Source organism: Toxorhynchites rutilus, unplaced genomic scaffold (assembly GCF_029784135.1).
Source record: "Toxorhynchites rutilus septentrionalis strain SRP unplaced genomic scaffold, ASM2978413v1 HiC_scaffold_4, whole genome shotgun sequence".
Taxonomy (NCBI): Eukaryota; Metazoa; Arthropoda; class Insecta; order Diptera; family Culicidae; genus Toxorhynchites; species Toxorhynchites rutilus.
The window spans coordinates 224358-246687 of NW_026599982.1; the positions used below are offsets into that span (position 1 = coordinate 224358).

Consider the following 22330-nt stretch of genomic DNA (forward strand, 5'->3'; position numbering starts at 1 on the left):
GACTAAAAGAAATACATCAGCCAGAATCTTGAAGCAACTGGGAAAAATTCACGGACAATACAAGTTCCACCGGAAGATCTATACGGATGCTTCGAAGGACAACGATCACTGTGGCATTGGAATCTACGATGACTACAGCAAGAGGATGATCAGCAGGAAACTAAATCACTCTGTATGTACGATGTCGGCTGAGCTGGAAGCGATTGGAGAAGCTCTACGGTATTTGAAGAGGAACCAGCTCAATAATGCTGTTATTCTTACTGATTCGAAGTCTGGATGTGAGTTCATCAGAGGGCAACTAGATGCAACAGAAAGGGACGAAATCATTCAGGAAATCCTGGAAACAGCCATAACAACCAACTCCTGTATTCAGTGGATTCCGGGGCACGTGAACCTGGAAGGCAACGAGATAGCTGATAGTCTGGCTAAAGCCGGGCTCCAGTCGAACGAGGTGATCCACAATCGGTTTTTACCACACGATGCAATCAACTGGATCAAGAACGACGTCACTGAAAAAATACAACAATGGTATGTAAACTACACTCAAGAATTTGGCAAAGGAAGAAAGTTTTTCAAACTGCAGACAGGGATTAATTCGAAATCTTGGTTCCATAACCTGCCACTAACCAACACCGAGATAAGAACCCTAAACCGTCTACTGGCCGGACACGATTATTCTCCATTCTGGCTGAGCAAGATGAAAATTAAAGATGAGTTCTACTGCCAGCTTTGCGACTGCCTTAACACATCAGAACACATAATTTTCAACTGTATTAACTACGTAACACACAGAGACAAACACAACCTTGACAAATATTTCTCAATCCAAGATGCTTTCGACGACAAAAACATTGATAAATTTGTAAATTTCTCAAAGAAATCGAAATGAAAATCTAAACCGCTCTTTGCACCTTTTGACAAGACGAAAATAAACAAAAGCTACTCCCAATGAAAAACTGACTGGCGTTATAGCAAGCAAGGCGCCTAGAAGTATATACTAAGGTGGGCCAACTTGCTATAACCACTCTTCAGCCATCTTGAAAGTCTACTGTGTTTTGTTTGTAAACGAAACACAATACGCTATTGCCGAAGCTCGCTCGTGATCAGTCTGTCTCTTTCACGCTACAAGCAAATAATTCCCCTTCTACTTTCTTCCGTGCTGTTTTCATATACCGCTCCCCTAACCAACTTAGTGGCGAAACGGCCTCACCTAGTACCATAGACCCGTCTTGATAGCAAGTATGCTGTGCCATTTGACAGTGGGGATTGTCAAAGTCCCACGATTTAGAAGAAGAAGAAGAAGTCGAACGGGTTACAAAATGCATTATTTTGCCAATTTCAACCCGTTCGGGATCCGGAATAGAGGTGAATTCCTTAATATTTTCCTTCGTTGATCGTATTGTTGTGAACCTATTCACGTTGGAGAGCATATTCGAACATATTCGTTGGCCGAGGCATTTTGATGTAATGTAATACTTTTCCGTTTACTATTTTTGAAAGCATAGGCAGCCGTGGCAGAGTTCCGAGCTCTGCAATACAATTTTCTTACCCAATGTTAAAGTTGCTTAAACTTACATTATACACCCATTAAACGTAAAAATAATAATTGTATTGATATCAATAAAATTTTATTCTATTGATTTTCATGACATGAAACGCTATGACTAAGGAATAACATTTTATTGAGTAGTTTTTATAGCTGTTTCGATGATGTTGTCTGGCATCAGTGTCGAAAAAATAACGAATTTCACCAAACAAACAAAACCATGGTCGAAGATTGAAAAATGAAAATTTAACTTTCAGAGCACTTGCTCGAGTTTTGATGGGAAGTGTGCGAAAACGATCATTTTCTTCACACTGTTTCGCAAAATTATTGATTTTCGGGCGAGTGATGAGGGAGGGACATGAAAGAAATGAGCGCAATTGTGGCAGCCATTTGTTGCTAGCTTCCACTTTAACCTTAATATAGAGAAAACATATTGGAAACGGAAAAAGTAATTTTCTTTTATAATTTTTAGTTTGTGTTTAATTCAACCCAATGCGAATTTTAATTGGACTAACAACACCTACACTATACTATATGTAGAGCATATGGGAAGTCACTTTTTCTAATATTTCTTCACTTCTACAATTTTTCTCGCCGCTTAACCAAACGACCCGTTCTCGAGCGGAAAAACAGCTTGGTTTTTTATTTATGAAAATTGAAATAAATCGTTTCACATATCAAGTAATTTTCACCACAACACAAAATTTACACTTACACTTGTGATCATTTTTTCAATTAGATCAATTAGAACTGAGTGGATTTCCGAGCGGTGCTCGCTTATATACCGATTGGTGATTTCAATAGCCTGTTTTGAAAGCAATTTTAAGACTATTGAAACAAGTTTTTGGATCAAAAAGTGACAAGTATAGAACGCGTAGACATTTTATCTTTCGAATGAAGTGTTTATCATACCATTTCGTTCAGTTGTTTAGGAGCTATTAACGCTCAAAATCTCGGTCTCCGGCGTAACGCTTTCGTTTTCGAAACTTTGATTTTACACCCCGGTATAGAAATGAAAGACGTAGTTCTACGTCAAAACTTCGTTGCTTCGGGTTGATGAACAACTGTATGCTTCACCCAAACTACTTTATTGAAGATCGATATTTATTTACTTCACGTTTACTGCCGAACTTTTAATATGAACGTGAACGTGAACGTGAACAAAATCATCCGTGAAATGATCGTACTATTCCACCACCTGTTCAAGTTCACGTTAACGGGAACTCTAAACCAGCATTAATGAGCTGCAAGCAATTGCACCGCGGCCTAACGTAGGTGTCGCATAAACTGATGTAGCTTTGCATAAATTCGTCAGATCTGTCGAATAAGATGTAACTTACTGTATCTGGAAATTTTCACATCATAATTGAACATTTTAGAAAAACAACTAAAAAACATCCATTTCGAACAATTAGCAAAATTTATCACACGAATGAAGAATTTTTTGGGTCCCAATGAATTGTATAAACAAAACAGAAGAAAAATATGCGTTAGTTTATAGTATAAATTACCTGAATGGCAATTTTTGCGACTAGGTGAGGTTTCCCGGCTAGAGTTTTTACTTTCCGCCGAAGTTTGAGACATCACTTTTAGGGTTTCCATAAGATCTTAAAACAGATTGCAATGATGTTTATACTTCTTTATATTCCATCACAGTTTCTAACCAGCACTTTCTTATGAGGCACAGTTTTTATAGTATTATTCTCAACCATGAAAAACAAAAAATGTAATGAATGACCGGTAAGCAATGAATTTAATAAGGGTTGATAACTTGAATATTCATATTAAAAGCAAAACAGTTTTCTCGAAGTGAACCACAAAGCGCTTTTGTTTATCCTTATGACGTTTGTGACTTATGGTACACTCAGAGAAAAGATATAGCGAAATTGTCTTTGAATATGAATTAGTTTCAACCAAGGTGCGTAGAAGTATTCCTAAGGTGGGTCAACTTGCTAAAACTACTCTTCAGCTATCTTGGAAGTCTACTGTTTTGTTTGTAAACAAAACACAATACGCTTGTGCCCAAGCTCGCTCGTGATCAGTCTGTCTCTTTCACACTTCAAGGAAAAAATTCCCCTTCTGCTTTCTTCCGTACTGTTTTCATATACCGCTCCCCTAACCAACTTAATGAAGAAACGGCCTCACCTAGTACCATAGACCCGTCTTGATAGCAAGTATGCTGTGCCATTTGACAGTGGGGATTGTCAAAGTCCCAAGATTTAGAAGAAGAAGAAGAAGAAGAAGTCGAACGGGTTACAAAATGCATTATTTTGCCAATTTCAACCCGTTCGGGATCCGGAATAGAGGTGAATTCCTTAATATTTTCCTTCGTTGATCATATTGTTGTGAACCTATTCACGTTGGAGAGCATATTCGAACATATTCGTTGGCCGAGGCATTTTGATGTAATGTAATACTTTTCCGTTTACTATTTTTGAAAGCATAGGCAGCCGTGGCAGAGTTCCGAGCTCTGCAATACAATTTTCTTACCCAATGTTAAAGTTGCTTAAACTTACATTATACACCCATTAAACGTAAAAATAATAATTGTATTGATATCAATAAAATTTTATTCTATTGATTTTCATGACATGAAACGCTATGACTAAGGAATAACATTTTATTGAGTAGTTTTTATAGCTGTTTCGATGATGTTGTCTGGCATCAGTGTCGAAAAAATAACGAATTTCACCAAACAAACAAAACCATGGTCGAAGATTGAAAAATGAAAATTTAACTTTCAGAGCACTTGCTCGAGTTTTGATGGGAAGTGTGCGAAAACGATCATTTTCTTCACACTGTTTCGCAAAATTATTGATTTTCGGGCGAGTGATGAGGGAGGGACATGAAAGAAATGAGCGCCATTGTGGCAGCCATTTGTTGCTAGCTTCCACTTTAACTTTAATATAGAGAAAACATATTGGAAACGGAAAAAGTAATTTTCTTTTATAATTTTTAGTTTGTGTTTAATTCAACCCAATGCGAATTTTAATTGGACTAACAACACCTACACTATACTATATGTAGAGCATATGGGAAGTCACTTTTTCTAATATTTCTTCACTTCTACAATTTTTCTCGCCGCTTAACCAAACGACCCGTTCTCGAGCGGAAAAACAGCTTGGTTTTTTATTTATGAAAATTGAAATAAATCGTTTCACATATCAAGTAATTTTCACCACAACACAAAATTTACACTTACACTTGTGATCATTTTTTCAATTAGATCAATTAGAACTGAGTGGATTTCCGAGCGGTGCTCGCTTATATACCGATTGGTGATTTCAATAGCCTGTTTTGAAAGTAATTTTAAGACTATTGAAACAAGTTTTTGGATCAAAAAGTGACAAGTATAGAACGCGTAGACATTTTATCTTTCGAATGAAGTGTTTATCATACCATTTCGTTCAGTTGTTTAGGAGCTATTAACGCTCAAAATCTCGGTCTCCGGCGTAACGCTTTCGTTTTCGAAACTTTGATTTTACACCCCGGTATAGAAATGAAAGACGTAGTTCTACGTCAAAACTTCGTTGCTTCGGGTTGATGAACAACTGTATGCTTCACCCAAACTACTTTATTGAAGATCGATATTTATTTACTTCACGTTTACTGCCGAACTTTTAATATGAACGTGAACGTGAACGTGAACAAAATCATCCGTGAAATGATCGTACTATTCCACCACCTGTTCAAGTTCACGTTAACGGGAACTCTAAACCAGCATTAATGAGCTACAAGCAATTGCACCGCGGCCTAACGTAGGTGTCGCATAAACTGATGTAGCTTTGCATAAATTCGTCAGATCTGTCGAATAAGATGTAACTTACTGTATCTGGAAATTTTCACATCATAATTGAACATTTTAGAAAAACAACTAAAAAACATCCATTTCGAACAATTAGCAAAATTTATCACACGAATGAAGAATTTTTTGGGTCCCAATGAATTGTATAAACAAAACAGAAGAAAAACATGCGTTAGTTTATAGTATAAATTACCTGAATGGCAATTTTTGCGACTAGGTGAGGTTTCCCGGCTAGAGTTTTTACTTTCCGCCGAAGATTGAGACATCACTTTTAGGGTTTCCATAAGATCTTAAAACAGATTGCAATGATGTTTATACTTCTTTATATTCCATCACAGTTTCTAACCAGCACTTTCTTATGAGGCACAGTTTTTATAGTATTATTCTCAACCAAGAAAAACAAAAAATGTAATGAATGACCGGTAAGCAATGAATTTAATAAGTGTTGATAACTTGAATATTCATATTAAAAGCAAAACAGTTTTCTCGAAGTGAACCACAAAGCGCTTTTGTTTATCCTTATGACGTTTGTGACTTATGGTACACTCAGAGAAAAGATATAGCGAAATTGTCTTTGAATATGAATTAGTTTCAACCAAGGTGCGTAGAAGTATTCCTAAGGTGGGCAACTTGCTAAAACCACTCTTCAGCCATCTTGAAAGTCTACTGTGTTTTGTTTGTAAACGAAACACAATACGCTATTGCCGAAGCTCGCTCGTGATCAGTCTGTCTCTTTCACGCTACAAGCAAATAATTCCCCTTCTACTTTCTTCCGTGCTGTTTTCATATACCGCTCCCCTAACCAACTTAGTGAAGAAACGGCCTCACCTAGTACCATAGACCCGTCTTGATAGCAAGTATGCTGTGCCATTTGACAGTGGGGATTGTCAAAGTCCCACGATTTAGAAGAAGAAGAAGAAGAAGAAGTCGAACGGGTTACAAAATGCATTATTTTGCCAATTTCAACCCGTTCGGGATCCGGAATAGAGGTGAATTCCTTAATATTTTCCTTCGTTGATCGTATTGTTGTGAACCTATTCACGTTGGAGAGCATATTCGAACATATTCGTTGGCCGAGGCATTTTGATGTAATGTAATACTTTTCCGTTTACTATTTTTGAAAGCATAGGCAGCCGTGGCAGAGTTCCGAGCTCTGCAATACAATTTTCTTACCCAATGTTAAAGTTGCTTAAACTTACATTATACACCCATTAAACGTAAAAATAATAATTGTATTGATATCAATAAAATTTTATTCTATTGATTTTCATGACATGAAACGCTATGACTAAGGAATAACATTTTATTGAGTAGTTTTTATAGCTGTTTCGATGATGTTGTCTGGCATCAGTGTCGAAAAAATAACGAATTTCACCAAACAAACAAAACCATGGTCGAAGATTGAAAAATGAAAATTTAACTTTCAGAGCACTTGCTCGAGTTTTGATGGGAAGTGTGCGAAAACGATCATTTTCTTCACACTGTTTCGCAAAATTATTGATTTTCGGGCGAGTGATGAGGGAGGGACATGAAAGAAATGTGAATGGCGATTTTTGGGTGAGTCGCAATTTTTGCGACTAGGTGAGGTTTCCCGGCTAGAGTTTTTACTTTCCGCCGAAGTTTGAGACATCACTTTTAGGGTTTCCATAAGATCTTAAAACAGATTGCAATGATGTTTATACTTCTTTATATTCCATCACAGTTTCTAACCAGCACTTTCTTATGAGGCACAGTTTTTATAGTATTATTCTCAACCAAGAAAAACAAAAAATGTAATGAATGACCGGTAAGCAATAAATTTAATAAGTGTTGATAACTTGAATATTCATATTAAAAGCAAAACAGTTTTCTCGAAGTGAACCACAAAGCGCTTTTGTTTATCCTTATGACGTTTGTGACTTATGGTACACTCAGAGAAAAGATATAGCGAAATTGTCTTTGAATATGAATTAGTTTCAACCAAGGTGCGTAGAAGTATTCCTAAGGTGGGTCAACTTGCTAAAACCACTCTTCAGCTATCTTGGAAGTCTACTGTTTTGTTTGTAAACAAAACACAATACGCTTGTGCCCAAGCTCGCTCGTGATCAGTCTGTCTCTTTCACACTTCAAGGAAAAAATTCCCCTTCTGCTTTCTTCCGTACTGTTTTCATATACCGCTCCCCTAACCAACTTAGTGAAGAAACGGCCTCACCTAGTACCATAGACCCGTCTTGGTTTCAACCAAGATGTGTGGAATAAAGGTGTGACCGTGTCGTCAATAAGTGCGCAGGGGAAACGGTATAAATATACAGAGGACTGTGGAAAGGGATTTGACTGCAAATAGAGATGTCTAAATTTTTCGTTTATTCAATTGTCGATTAATCGTGGGGTCATTTTTAAATATTCGATTCATTCGAATAATTGTTTTTCAGTATTCGATTAACCGAGCGAATATTTATTTCTTGTTATCAAAAAGAACAGATATATTTGTAATAAAAAAGTATGATGTCATAATTTTAAAAGTTACATTAAATATAATTTTGAAATAAACATGGTGCAGAATAATTGTTTTTGAATGAAATGGTATTTTAGTATATTGATAAATTTACCATTTCATGATTTTTTGAGGATGATTGAAAAAAAAGTACACAATGAGAATGATGCACAATGTTATTATTGTACCAACATAATTTTTTTTCTGTTCAAAATTACCTGTTCTTTGAATGTTGAATGAAATAGCTCATTTGTTTGAATATTTCTGCTTGGTCCTAATAGCTACTAGTTCAAAAGAGGTACATTTATAGAATCATTGACCACTAGTATGGTATATTTTCCTCGGCACTCTGAATTTGAATACTACTATTTTAGAACGGGAGCACCTTCTCTAAGTCCGCATTTTACTCCTGCAGACCCTGAATTCTTCTTCCCAGTCTCCTCCACCACCAGGGAATCATTTTTATGGTTCAACCGTAAAAGATTTAGCATATTCGAAAAAATTCGACGAAACACCATGACGGTTAACACTCCTATACTCGCGCATAGGTCTGAGAGACCAAGAAATCAATAATTCGTTCATTTCTCAGAAAACATCAACACTACGACATTGCGATTCTCTCTAGCTTCGTCATTCGTTGTTCATCATTGTTTGGCGTATCATATAAGTTGGTACGAGTGCTCCCGTGGCCGAGTGGTTAGCGTCATAACTAACATGCCGGGTGTTCGGGTTCGATTCCCGACCAGAGTCGGGAGAATTTTTCGTCAAAGAAATTTCCTCCGACTTGCACTGTGATCACCCGTATTCTAGAGCTTGCCACTCAGAATGCATTCAAGGCGTGTTATTTGGCATCGAAATCTCAACTAAGTACTAATAAAAATGACGCAAGTAATACTACGTTGAGACGGCGAAGTTCCCCTAGGAACGTTAGTGCCATTGAAGAAGAAGAAGAAGATTTCAAACCGAAGCTATATATTTTCAATTTCATGTTTTTTTTTCAATACCGCGAAACATTCATATACTTCCTGATCATCAGAAAAAAAATCTGGGGGAAGCTGGGGCGATGCATGAATAAGGTAAACATGAAATCTTCTAGTGAGGGCGAATTGAGCAAAAAGGTTTTTCGTTGCTTTCAATCCATTGCATGGCGTGTACGAGTTATCGTAATTGTTTGTACGATTGATTGTGAGTGAAGATCGCTGCTGATTTTTTTCTCTGAATGAACATCATGAAAAAAAATGGAACCTATGTGTTGTCCAAACAGAAAATATGAAAAATTGCACATATTTTGTGCAAGCAATTTAAAACTTCTTTAAGGGCGACTAATCTGATAGAGAATAGCTGGTCTCATACAAACTAATGTCGTATCCAGATGACACCATTCCACCGTCAACGCGAAAAGCAGACATACGCAAGGCGTGAGTACTTTCACTCGCATCGGTTTCTGTTCTGCTTTCGCATGGAACAGTCATGAAAAATTGTTTGCGTATGAATGCGTCCGAGCGAAGTAATATTCGCACCCATTTACGCATTCGGCTTGGTGTTCCCGTGATGTAATCCAATACCATCAGTTTGGCTTGGTGTTCCCGTGATGTAATGGATCCAAAAATGGTCCAGTCGGTAATTTTTCCGATCATAGAGAACAAACTCATTGCACCACTGATACGCTCAAAATATTTCAAAAATCCAAATATATAACAATCCAATCAATTTTAGATCGGAACCAATGACGGAGAGGTCAAGAGAGAACGCGGTTTTGGTCATAGAATACGTCAACGGCGATCGCTTCATAAGTTTTCCAACCAGTGCTTTAAACAATCTTTGATTTTTAAATTACAACATACGAATCAACAAATTAGAAGAATAAAAAAAATTGATTGTTCTATTGTACATACCTTTCAATTCATCGACAACAGACGTGCTTTCATTGCTAGACAACGTATTTCCAGTATCAGAATTCTTTTGTTTTGAGCCTGTTGGAACGTCATTTCGAATGGCTGAATTTTGTGAGATATCGTCTAAAGATTTCTGGATGCAATCACCTGAAAATATACATGAGGGTAAAAAAGTATTACCAAAAAAGTAATAACCAAAATGAGCTGTAAAATCTTTCAGTGCAATATACAAAGTTTGGAAAAGAATAAATCAGAGCTAGTCAGAGTATTAGTTAAAGAAAAGTATACAGTTGGAATAATTTCTGAATGTTGGACGAAACAACAATATGAAAATAGTAAATACAAAATTCCGAGATACAACAATTACTATAGTTCAAGGTTAGATGGATACGGTGGTTCCATGATCGTAATCCATGAGGCAGTCAAAAATAGACCAATCGTAGTAGACTCTACGGAGGATATACAATGTGTAGGCAGGTATATGACCAAAATGGATGTAGTAATATTTTCAATATATGTTTCACCAAGTGCATCGGTCAACGAATTCAAAGAATTCCTGACAAAGTTATTCAAAAGCGTAGAAAAGTACAAAAAGGTTCTAATAGGCGGTGATTTGAACTCACATCATCATCTATGGGATCGTCACCACTCGGACGCGAAAGGGAGAATCCTTTTCGACTTTATCAATGACGAGGATATAATCCTGCTGAACAATGGTGAACCAACATACATACCAGCGGAGCTCAACAAAAAATCATCCACGATCGATCTGGTTATGGTCTCCCCAGCACTATACCATGATACGAAAATGGAGATTCTGCAGTACGGGATTGGCAGCAGACACCTTGTCATCCACATCACAATCAAGACTGAACAAAAAACCACAAACAAATACTTTATCAACCGGAAACAAGTGACGGAACAATTAGGAAATTTGGACACAAAGCAAGTATACGGATGGGCCGAACTACAACAGATAGCACGAAAAATCCAGAAAACAGCGAAGCAGAAGAACCGGTACGAACCGAAGTTTTGGTGGAGTGCAGAAGTGGAAGAAGCATGGAGAAGCAAAAACGAAGCTAGGACCAAATTCAACAACAGTGGCAATCTAGAGGATTTAATGGAGATGAAAAGGAGAGAAAGTTTGTTCACAAGGTGCAAACACAAACTCATGAGGGAGAAATTTCAAGAATACGTCAATGAGATCGACCCAAGCACGAGCAGTAAAGAGTTATGGAAGAAGATTAACGGACTAACGGGCAAAAAGAAGAAAATGAACCAGCCCTCGGTCGTACATGAAGACGAAGAAGCCGCAATCCAATTCCTGAATGCCAATTTCCCAAGTGGGGACGACTACGGTGACTGTCTCTACAAGGAGGTCACGTACGACATTTTGAGCGTGGAAAAATGGAACGAAATTCTACATAAGAAGAAGAAGCCATCTGCAGCAGGCCCAGATGGCCTTAGCTACGAAATGTTAAGAAGTATAAAACCAGATGTTCGAGATAGCGTGATTTACGACCTAAACAGAATGTGGAAAAATGGTAGAGCTGATTTAGCGTTGAACAAAATAAAAGTAATTGCTATACCAAAACCGGGACGGAACCCAGAAATAATCAGCAACCTACGACCGATTTCCATGCTTAACTGCCCTTTGAAGATTATTAACTCGGCAGTACTAGGTGAACTCAATCAATTTATCCAGAAGAAGCGTGTGTTGCCGAATACATCATTTGGTTTCCGAAGACATAACTCTACCACAACATGCTTGAGCTACGTCACGAACCACATTAACGCTATCAAAAGAGAAGGTAAAGTAGCAGGTGCGATCTTCATTGATATGTCAAATGCGTACAACACCGTAAAAACAGGAACTCTGGAACAAATCCTCTTTGAATACGGTACTCCAATCGAATTTATCAAATGGATTGTGAACTTCCTTAAGGATAGAACAATCCAAATACAGGTAGGAACGAGGACAGTTGAAAGGACCGTCAGAGATGGACTTCCTCAAGGAGACGTTTTGTCCCCTGTATTGTTCAACATCTATACGGCACAGCTACACAATGGAATAACGGAAGGAGTAGTTCTGGTGCAATACGCCGACGACTTCATGGAGATAATCAAAGGTAAAAACTTCGAAGACGTTCAAAACCGCGGCCAGATCTTTTTGAACGAATTCAAGAGTAAAACTGAAAATTTGAACCTGAAAATAAATGAAATCAAAACAAAAGTCATGTTATTCCAGCTCAATAAAAAAGTTTTGAAGCTAAAGATAGGACACACAGAATTGGAATCGGTGAACATGTACAAATACCTTGGGGTTACACTCGATCGTTCATTAACTTATGGAGCACATATAAGGGAGATTAAGAGTTGCTCCACTGACAGGATTAACATGCTGAAGGTCGTGAGCAGTACACGAAATGGAGGACACCCTCAAACCCTAAACATACTGTACAACGCAATAGTTCGGAGCTACCTGGAATATGGGGTTTCGATATACGCAAACTCTTCAAAAACGAACCTGGAAAAACTCACGGTCACGAATAACGTTTGTTTGAGAAAAATAACGGGTTGTTCAAAAACAACACCAATTAACACTCTCTGCGCTATAGCCAGTCAACCACCCTTGCAATTTCATCGGAAGTTAACAACGGCAAAGGAAATAGTTAGACACGCACAGTACTCAACACCAGTCTGGAGGCAGTTAATTGCCCACAACGACATACCAGCAGATAAGCAAACTTACCAAGAAGCGGAAGTTCGAGGAGTACAAGGATGTTTTCAGCGAGATCTCACAAGTTGTATGGGTTCAATCAGAAATTGATGATCAACCATGGACTAAAAGAAATACATCAGCCAGAATCTTGAAGCAACTGGGAAAAATTCACGGACAATACAAGTTCCACCGGAAGATCTATACGGATGCTTCGAAGGACAACGATCACTGTGGCATTGGAATCTACGATGACTACAGCAAGAGGATGATCAGCAGGAAACTAAATCACTCTGTATGTACGATGTCGGCTGAGCTGGAAGCGATTGGAGAAGCTCTACGGTATTTGAAGAGGAACCAGCTCAATAATGCTGTTATTCTTACTGATTCGAAGTCTGGATGTGAGTTCATCAGAGGGCAACTAGATGCAACAGAAAGGGACGAAATCATTCAGGAAATCCTGGAAACAGCCATAACAACCAACTCCTGTATTCAGTGGATTCCGGGGCACGTGAACCTGGAAGGCAACGAGATAGCTGATAGTCTGGCTAAAGCCGGGCTCCAGTCGAACGAGGTGATCCACAATCGGTTTTTACCACACGATGCAATCAACTGGATCAAGAACGACGTCACTGAAAAAATACAACAATGGTATGTAAACTACACTCAAGAATTTGGCAAAGGAAGAAAGTTTTTCAAACTGCAGACAGGGATTAATTCGAAATCTTGGTTCCATAACCTGCCACTAACCAACACCGAGATAAGAACCCTAAACCGTCTACTGGCCGGACACGATTATTCTCCATTCTGGCTGAGCAAGATGAAAATTAAAGATGAGTTCTACTGCCAGCTTTGCGACTGCCTTAACACATCAGAACACATAATTTTCAACTGTATTAACTACGTAACACACAGAGACAAACACAACCTTGACAAATATTTCTCAATCCAAGATGCTTTCGACGACAAAAACATTGATAAATTTGTAAATTTCTCAAAGAAATCGAAATGAAAATCTAAACCGCTCTTTGCACCTTTTGACAAGACGAAAATAAACAAAAGCTACTCCCAATGAAAAACTGACTGGCGTTATAGCAAGCAAGGCGCCTAGAAGTATATACTAAGGTGGGCCAACTTGCTATAACCACTCTTCAGCCATCTTGAAAGTCTACTGTGTTTTGTTTGTAAACGAAACACAATACGCTATTGCCGAAGCTCGCTCGTGATCAGTCTGTCTCTTTCACGCTACAAGCAAATAATTCCCCTTCTACTTTCTTCCGTGCTGTTTTCATATACCGCTCCCCTAACCAACTTAGTGGCGAAACGGCCTCACCTAGTACCATAGACCCGTCTTGATAGCAAGTATGCTGTGCCATTTGACAGTGGGGATTGTCAAAGTCCCACGATTTAGAAGAAGAAGAAGAAGTCGAACGGGTTACAAAATGCATTATTTTGCCAATTTCAACCCGTTCGGGATCCGGAATAGAGGTGAATTCCTTAATATTTTCCTTCGTTGATCGTATTGTTGTGAACCTATTCACGTTGGAGAGCATATTCGAACATATTCGTTGGCCGAGGCATTTTGATGTAATGTAATACTTTTCCGTTTACTATTTTTGAAAGCATAGGCAGCCGTGGCAGAGTTCCGAGCTCTGCAATACAATTTTCTTACCCAATGTTAAAGTTGCTTAAACTTACATTATACACCCATTAAACGTAAAAATAATAATTGTATTGATATCAATAAAATTTTATTCTATTGATTTTCATGACATGAAACGCTATGACTAAGGAATAACATTTTATTGAGTAGTTTTTATAGCTGTTTCGATGATGTTGTCTGGCATCAGTGTCGAAAAAATAACGAATTTCACCAAACAAACAAAACCATGGTCGAAGATTGAAAAATGAAAATTTAACTTTCAGAGCACTTGCTCGAGTTTTGATGGGAAGTGTGCGAAAACGATCATTTTCTTCACACTGTTTCGCAAAATTATTGATTTTCGGGCGAGTGATGAGGGAGGGACATGAAAGAAATGAGCGCCATTGTGGCAGCCATTTGTTGCTAGCTTCCACTTTAACCTTAAATATAGAGAAAACATATTGGAAACGGAAAAAGTAATTTTCTTTTATAATTTTTAGTTTGTGTTTAATTCAACCCAATGCGAATTTTAATTGGACTAACAACACCTACACTATACTATATGTAGAGCATATGGGAAGTCACTTTTTCTAATATTTCTTCACTTCTACAATTTTTCTCGCCGCTTAACCAAACGACCCGTTCTCGAGCGGAAAAACAGCTTGGTTTTTTATTTATGAAAATTGAAATAAATCGTTTCACATATCAAGTAATTTTCACCACAACACAAAATTTACACTTACACTTGTGATCATTTTTTCAATTAGATCAATTAGAACTGAGTGGATTTCCGAGCGGTGCTCGCTTATATACCGATTGGTGATTTCAATAGCCTGTTTTGAAAGCAATTTTAAGACTATTGAAACAAGTTTTTGGATCAAAAAGTGACAAGTATAGAACGCGTAGACATTTTATCTTTCGAATGAAGTGTTTATCATACCATTTCGTTCAGTTGTTTAGGAGCTATTAACGCTCAAAATCTCGGTCTCCGGCGTAACGCTTTCGTTTTCGAAACTTTGATTTTACACCCCGGTATAGAAATGAAAGACGTAGTTCTACGTCAAAACTACGTTGCTTCGGGTTGATGAACAACTGTATGCTTCACCCAAACTACTTTATTGAAGATCGATATTTATTTACTTCACGTTTACTGCCGAACTTTTAATATGAACGTGAACGTGAACGTGAACAAAATCATCCGTGAAATGATCGTACTATTCCACCACCTGTTCAAGTTCACGTTAACGGGAACTCTAAACCAGCATTAATGAGCTACAAGCAATTGCACCGCGGCCTAACGTAGGTGTCGCATAAACTGATGTAGCTTTGCATAAATTCGTCAGATCTGTCGAATAAGATGTAACTTACTGTATCTGGAAATTTTCACATCATAATTGAACATTTTAGAAAAACAACTAAAAAACATCCATTTCGAACAATTAGCAAAATTTATCACACGAATGAAGAATTTTTTGGGTCCCAATGAATTGTATAAACAAAACAGAAGAAAAACATGCGTTAGTTTATAGTATAAATTACCTGAATGGCAATTTTTGCGACTAGGTGAGGTTTCCCGGCTAGAGTTTTTACTTTCCGCCGAAGATTGAGACATCACTTTTAGGGTTTCCATAAGATCTTAAAACAGATTGCAATGATGTTTATACTTCTTTATATTCCATCACAGTTTCTAACCAGCACTTTCTTATGAGGCACAGTTTTTATAGTATTATTCTCAACCAAGAAAAACAAAAAATGTAATGAATGACCGGTAAGCAATGAATTTAATAAGTGTTGATAACTTGAATATTCATATTAAAAGCAAAACAGTTTTCTCGAAGTGAACCACAAAGCGCTTTTGTTTATCCTTATGACGTTTGTGACTTATGGTACACTCAGAGAAAAGATATAGCGAAATTGTCTTTGAATATGAATTAGTTTCAACCAAGGTGCGTAGAAGTATTCCTAAGGTGGGTCAACTTGCTAAAACCACTCTTCAGCCATCTTGAAAGTCTACTGTGTTTTGTTTGTAAACGAAACACAATACGCTTGTGCCCAAGTTTCTGTTTTCATATACCGCTCCCCTAACCAACTTAGTGAAGAAACGGCCTCACCTAGTACCATAGACCCGTCTTGGTTTCAATCAAGATGTGTGGAATAAAGGTGTGACCGTGTCGTCAATAAGCGCGCAGGGGAAACGGTATAAATATACAGAGGACTGTGGAAAGGGATTTGACTGCAAATAGAGATGTCTAAATTTTTCGTTTATTCAATTGTCGATTAATCGTGGGGTCATTTTTAAATATTCGATTCATTCGAATAATTGTTTTTCAGTATTCGATTAACCGAGCGAATATTTATTTCTTGTAATCAAAAAGAACAGATATATTTGTAATAAAAAAGTATGATGTCATAATTTTAAAAGTTACATTAAATATAATTTTGAAATAAACATGGTGCAATAATAATAATTGTTTTTGAATGAAATGGTATTTTAGTATATTGATAAATTTACCATTTCATGATTTTTTGAGGATGATTGAAAAAAAAGTACACAATGAGAATGATGCACAATGTTATTATTGTACCAACATAATTTTTTTTCTGTTCAAAATTACCTGTTCTTTGAATGTTGAATGAAATAGCTCATTTGTTTGAATATTTCTGCTTGGTCCTAATAGCTACTAGTTCAAAAGAGGTACATTTATAGAACCATTGACCACTAGTATGGTATATTTTCCTCGGCACTCTGAATTTGAATACTACTATTTTAGAACGGGAGCACCTTCTCTAAGTCCGCATTTTACTCCTGCAGACCCTGAATTCTTCTTCTCAGTCTCCTCCACCACCAGGGAATCATTTTTATGGTTCAACCGTAAAAGATTTAGCATATCCGAAAAAATTCGACGAAACACCATGACGGTTAACACTCCTATACTCGCGCATAGGTCTGAGAGACCAAGAAATCAATAATTCGTTCATTTCTCAGAAAACATCAACACTACGACATTGCGATTCTCTCTAGCTTCGTCATTCGTTGTTCATCATTGTTTGGCGTATCATATAAGTTGGTACGAGTGCTCCCGTGGCCGAGTGGTTAGCGTCATAACTAACATGCCGGGTGTTCGGGTTCGATTCCCGTTCTGGTCGGGAGAATTTTTCGTCAAAGAAATTTCCTCCGACTTGCACTGTGATCACCCGTATTCTAGAGCTTGCCACTCAGAAATGCATTCAAGGCGTGTTATTTGGCATCGAAATCTCAACTAAGTACTAATAAAAATGACGCAAGTAATACTACGTTGAGACGGCGAAGTTCCCCTAGGAACGTTAGTGCCATTGAAGAAGAAGAAGAAGATTTCAAACCGAAGCTATATATTTTCAATTTCATGTTTTTTTTTTCAATACCGCGAAACATTCATATACTTCCTGATCATCAGAAAAAAAATCTGGGGGAAGCTGGGGCGATGCATGAATAAGGTAAACATGAAATCTTCTAGTGAGGGCGAATTGAGCAAAAAGGTTTTTCGTTGCTTTCAATCCATTGCATGGCCTATTGCGTGTACGAGTTATCGTAATTGTTTGTACGATTGATTGTGAGTGAAGATCGCTGCTGATTTTTTTCTCTGAATGAACATCATGAAAAATGTTCTTACATGGAACCTATGTGTTGTCCAAACAGAAAATATGAAAAATTGCACATATTTTGTGCAAGCAATTTAAAACTTCTTTAAGGGCGACTAATCTGATAGAGAATAGCTGGTCTCATACAAACTAATGTCGTATCCAGATGACACCATTCCACCGTCAACGCGAAAACGCAAGGCGTGAGTACTTTCACTCGCATCGGTTTCTGTTCTGCTTTCGCATGGAACAGTCATGAAAAATTGTTTGCGTATGAATGCGTCCGAGCGAAGTAATATTCGCACCCATTTACGCATTCGGCTTGGTGTTCCCGTGATGTAATCCAATACCATCAGTTTGGCTTGGTGTTCCCGTGATGTAATGGATCCAAAAATGGTCCAGTCGGTAATTTTTCCGATCATAGAGAACAAACTCATTGCACCACTGATACGCTCAAAATATTTCAAAAATCCAAATATATAACAATCCAATCAATTTTAGATCGGAACCAATGACGGAGAGGTCAAGAGAGAACGCGGTTTTGGTCATAGAATACGTCAACGGCGATCGCTTCATAAGTTTTCCAACCAGTGCTTTAAACAATCTTTGGTTTTTAAATTACAACATACGAATCAACAAATTAGAAGAATAAAAAAAATTGATTGTTCTATTGTACATACCTTTCAATTCATCGACAACAGACGTGCTTTCATTGCTAGACAACGTATTTCCAGTATCAGAATTCTTTTGTTTTGAGCCTGTTTGTTGTGAAGGAACGTCATTTCGAATGGCTGAATTTTGTGAGATATCGTCTAAAGATTTCTGGATGCAATCACCTGAAAATATACATGAGGGTAAAAAAGTATTACCAAAAAAGTAATAACCAAAATGAGCTGTAAAATCTTTCAGTGCAATATACAAAGTTTGGAAAAGAATAAATCAGAGCTAGTCAGAGTATTAGTTAAAGAAAAGTATACAGTTGGAATAATTTCTGAATGTTGGACGAAACAACAATATGAAAATAGTAAATACAAAATTCCGCGATACAACAATTACTATAGTTCAAGGTTAGATGGATACGGTGGTTCCATGATCGTAATCCATGAGGCAGTCAAAAATAGACCAATCGTAGTAGACTCTACGGAGGATATACAATGTGTAGGCAGGTATATGACCAAAATGGATGTAGTAATATTTTCAATATATGTTTCACCAAGTGCATCGGTCAACGAATTCAAAGAATTCCTGACAAAGTTATTCAAAAGCGTAGAAAAGTACAAAAAGGTTCTAATAGGCGGTGATTTGAACTCACATCATCATCTATGGGATCGTCACCACTCGGACGCGAAAGGGAGAATCCTTTTCGACTTTATCAATGACAAGGATATAATCCTGCTGAACAATGGTGAACCAACATACATACCAGCGGAGCTCAACAAAAAATCATCCACGATCGATCTGGTTATGGTCTCCCCAGCACTATACCATGATACGAAAATGGAGATTCTGCAGTACGGGATTGGCAGCAGACACCTTGTCATCCACATCACAATCAAGACTGAACAAACAACCACAAACAAATACTTTATCAACCGGAAACAAGTGACGGAACAATTAGGAAATTTGGACACAAAGCAAGTATACGGATGGGCCGAACTACAACAGATAGCACGAAAAATCCAGAAAAAAGCGAAGCAGAAGAACCGGTACGAACCGAAGTTTTGGTGGAGTGCAGAAGTGGAAGAAGTATGGAGAAGCAAAAACGAAGCTAGGACCAAATTCAACAACAGTGGCAATCTAGAGGATTTAATGGAGATGAAAAGGAGAGAAAGTTTGTTCACAAGGTGCAAACACAAACTCATGAGGGAGAAATTTCAAGAATACGTCAATGAGATCGACCCAAGCACGAGCAGTAAAGAGTTATGGAAGAAGATTAACGGACTAACGGGCAAAAAGAAGAAAATGAACCAGCCCTCGGTCGTACATGAAGACGAAGAAGCCGCAATCCAATTCCTGAATGCCAATTTCCCAAGTGGGGACGACTACGGTGACTGTCTCTACAAGGAGGTCACGTACGACATTTTGAGCGTGGAAAAATGGAACGAAATTCTACATAAGAAGAAGAAGCCATCTGCAGCAGGCCCAGATGGCCTTAGCTACGAAATGTTAAGAAGTATAAAACCAGATGTTCGAGATAGCGTGATTTACGACCTCAACAGAATGTGGAAAAATGGTAGAGCTGATTTAGCGTTGAACAAAATAAAAGTAATTGCTATACCAAAACCGGGACGGAACCCAGAAATAATCAGCAACCTACGACCGATTTCCATGCTTAACTGCCCTTTGAAGATTATTAACTCGGCAGTACTAGGTGAACTCAATCAATTTATCCAGAAGAAGCGTGTGTTGCCGAATACATCATTTGGTTTCCGAAGACATAACTCTACCACAACATGCTTGAGCTACGTCACGAACCACATTAACGCTATCAAAAGAGAAGGTAAAGTAGCAGGTGCGATCTTCATTGATATGTCAAATGCGTACAACACCGTAAAAACAGGAACTCTGGAACAAATCCTCTTTGAATACGGTACTCCAATCGAATTTATCAAATGGATTGTGAACTTCCTTAAGGATAGAACAATCCAAATACAGGTAGGAACGAGGACAGTTGAAAGGACCGTCAGAGATGGACTTCCTCAAGGAGACGTTTTGTCCCCTGTATTGTTCAACATCTATACGGCACAGCTACACAATGGAATAACGGAAGGAGTAGTTCTGGTGCAATACGCCGACGACTTCATGGAGATAATCAAAGGTAAAAACTTCGAAGACGTTCAAAACCGCGGCCAGATCTTTTTGAACGAATTCAAGAGTAAAACTGAAAATTTGAACCTGAAAATAAATGAAATCAAAACAAAAGTCATGTTATTCCAGCTCAATAAAAAAGTTTTGAAGCTAAAGATAGGACACACAGAATTGGAATCGGTGAACATGTACAAATACCTTGGGGTTACACTCGATCGTTCATTAACTTATGGAGCACATATAAGGGAGATTAAGAGTTGCTCCACTGACAGGATTAACATGCTGAAGGTCGTGAGCAGTACACGAAATGGAGGACACCCTCAAACCCTAAACATACTGTACAACGCAATAGTTCGGAGCTACCTGGAATATGGGGTTTCGATACGCAAACTCTTCAAAAACGAACCTGGAAAAACTCACGGTCACGAATAACGTTTGTTTGAGAAAAATAACGGGTTGTTCAAAAACAACACCAATTAACACTCTCTGCGCTATAGCCAGTCAACCACCCTTGCAATTTCATCGGAAGTTAACAACGGCAAAGGAAATAGTTAGACACGCACAGTACTCAACACCAGTCTGGAGGCAGTTAATTGCCCACAACGACATACCAGCAGATAAGCAAACTTACCAAGAAGCGGAAGTTCGAGGAGTACAAGGATGTTTTCAGCGAGATCTCACAAGTTGTATGGGTTCAATCAGAAATTGATGATCAACCATGGACTAAAAGAAATACATCAGCCAGAATCTTGAAGCAACTGGGAAAAATTCACGGACAATACAAGTTCCACCGGAAGATCTATACGGATGCTTCGAAGGACAACGATCACTGTGGCATTGGAATCTACGATGACTACAGCAAGAGGATGATCAGCAGGAAACTAAATCACTCTGTATGTACGATGTCGGCTGAGCTGGAAGCGATTGGAGAAGCTCTACGGTATTTGAAGAGGAACCAGCTCAATAATGCTGTTATTCTTACTGATTCGAAGTCTGGATGTGAGTTCATCAGAGGGCAACTAGATGCAACAGAAAGGGACGAAATCATTCAGGAAATCCTGGAAACAGCCATAACAACCAACTCCTGTATTCAGTGGATTCCGGGGCACGTGAACCTGGAAGGCAACGAGATAGCTGATAGTCTGGCTAAAGCCGGGCTCCAGTCGAACGAGGTGATCCACAATCGGTTTTTACCACACGATGCAATCAACTGGATCAAGAACGACGTCACTGAAAAAATACAACAATGGTATGTAAACTACACTCAAGAATTTGGCAAAGGAAGAAAGTTTTTCAAACTGCAGACAGGGATCAATTCGAAATCTTGGTTCCATAACCTGCCACTAACCAACACCGAGATAAGAACCCTAAACCGTCTACTGGCCGGACACGATTATTCTCCATTCTGGCTGAGCAAGATGAAAATTAAAGATGAGTTCTACTGCCAGCTTTGCGACTGCCTTAACACATCAGAACACATAATTTTCAACTGTATTAACTACGTAACACACAGAGACAAACACAACCTTGACAAATATTTCTCAATCCAAGATGCTTTCGACGACAAAAACATTGATACTCTGAAAAACATTTGTAAATTTCTCAAAGAAATCGAAATGAAAATCTAAACCGCTCTTTGCACCTTTTGACAAGACGAAAATAAACAAAAGCTACTCCCAATGAAAAACTGACTGGCGTTATAGCAAGCAAGGCGCCTAGAAGTATATACTAAGGTGGGCCAACTTGCTATAACCACTCTTCAGCCATCTTGAAAGTCTACTGTGTTTTGTTTGTAAACGAAACACAATACGCTATTGCCGAAGC

The 22330-nt window shown here is 38.1% G+C and overlaps 1 protein-coding gene across 2 annotated transcripts in view; it reads right to left on the reverse strand.

Annotated features, from left to right (window-relative positions):
- Window positions 1-9762: 9762 nt before the first annotated feature.
- The window catches only part of LOC129782124 (uncharacterized), a 205134-nt gene continuing 192566 nt past the window's right edge, over window positions 9763-22330 (reverse strand). For both annotated transcript variants that reach the window (XM_055789532.1, XM_055789531.1), the window contains exons 16-17: window positions 18379-18534; window positions 9763-9866 (exon numbers count right to left, since the gene is read on the reverse strand). The gene's annotated coding sequence lies outside the window, so the exon portion shown is untranslated. The remainder of the gene's footprint in view (window positions 9867-18378; window positions 18535-22330) is intronic.